At 44.1% G+C, this 1,205-nt stretch overlaps 1 protein-coding gene across 1 annotated transcript in view; it reads left to right on the forward strand.

Annotated features, from left to right (window-relative positions):
* Positions 1–1,205, forward strand: part of PUS7 (pseudouridylate synthase 7 (putative)) — a 64,448-nt gene that overhangs the window by 16,409 nt on the left and 46,834 nt on the right. The window lies entirely within an intron of this gene.

The following is a 1,205-nucleotide window of genomic DNA, read 5'->3' on the forward strand; positions in this document are numbered from 1 at the left end:
CGAGTAGCTGGGGCTACAGGCGCCCACCACAGCATCTCACTATGTTGACCTCAGTAGAGTGTGTGGCATCGCAGCTCACAGCAACCTCAAACTCTTGAGCTCAAGTGATTCTCTTGTCTTGACCTCCCGAGTAGCTGGGGCTACAGGCGCCCACCACAGCACCTGGCTATTTTTTGGTTATAGTTGTCATTGTTGTTTGGCAGGCCCGGGCTGAGTTTGAACCTGTGAACTCCAATGTATGTGGGTGGTGCCCTAGCCCCTGAGCTATAGGTGCCAAGCCAAGTCTACATTTCTTTATGTTGATTTTTGTTTATTCTGAACCAGCTGCTAGAACCTCATTATAAAGAATTTGTATAGAATAAAATTCAGTATGAGACACATGTAGACTGGGCTGTTAGGGTTCAGTCTTTTGTTACCAAAGGCCAGACTTGCCTATATTGAGCTCTGAGGCCTTTGTCCTGTAGAGACCTTATGGGAATATCTGTGACAGAAGCTCCAGGGATAGACAGTCTGGATTTTAAATCCCTCTCTACCACCCTCCAGCGGTATAACCTTAAACACTTTTTTTTTTTTTTTTTTTTTTGAGACAGTCTCACTATGTCACCCTTGGTAGAGTACGGTGGAGTCACAGCTCACAGCAACCTCAATCTCTTGGGCTTAAGCGATTCTCCTGCCTCAGCCTCCCAAGTAGCTAGGACTATAGGCATCTGCCACAACTCCCAGCTATTTTTTGTTACATTTGCCATTGCTGTTCAACTGTCCCTGGCCATGTTCAAACCTGCCACCTTTGGTGTATGTGGCTGGTGCCCTCACCACTATGCCTCGGGTGCCAGGCCTAGAAACATTTCTTAATGTCTGCCAGCATCATTTTCCTTGTCTCTGAATCAGTGTTCTTCAACCTTTTTTATCTCATGGCACACTTAAAATTATAGTGAAACTTCTGAACTTGCATTATGTTAATTTTAAAAAGTAAAAAATGAATATCCTGTGCTTTGAACTTCCTTCAGAATAATTAATGATCTTTTAATTAATGATCTTTAAAAATTTTTTGTGGTGCCCTGGTTGAAAATCACTGCTCTAAATGGATATAATGGTATGATAAGGAGATGACAAAATTAAATAAAATGGCTCAGCGCTTGTGGCTCAAGCGGCTAAGGCGCCAGCCACATACACCTAAGGTGGCGGGTTCGAATCCCCAGCCCGGG

Source organism: Otolemur garnettii, unplaced genomic scaffold (genome assembly GCF_000181295.1).
Source record: "Otolemur garnettii isolate 467f Iridium unplaced genomic scaffold, OtoGar3 scaffold00005, whole genome shotgun sequence".
In the NCBI taxonomy this organism is placed as follows: Eukaryota; Metazoa; Chordata; class Mammalia; order Primates; family Galagidae; genus Otolemur; species Otolemur garnettii.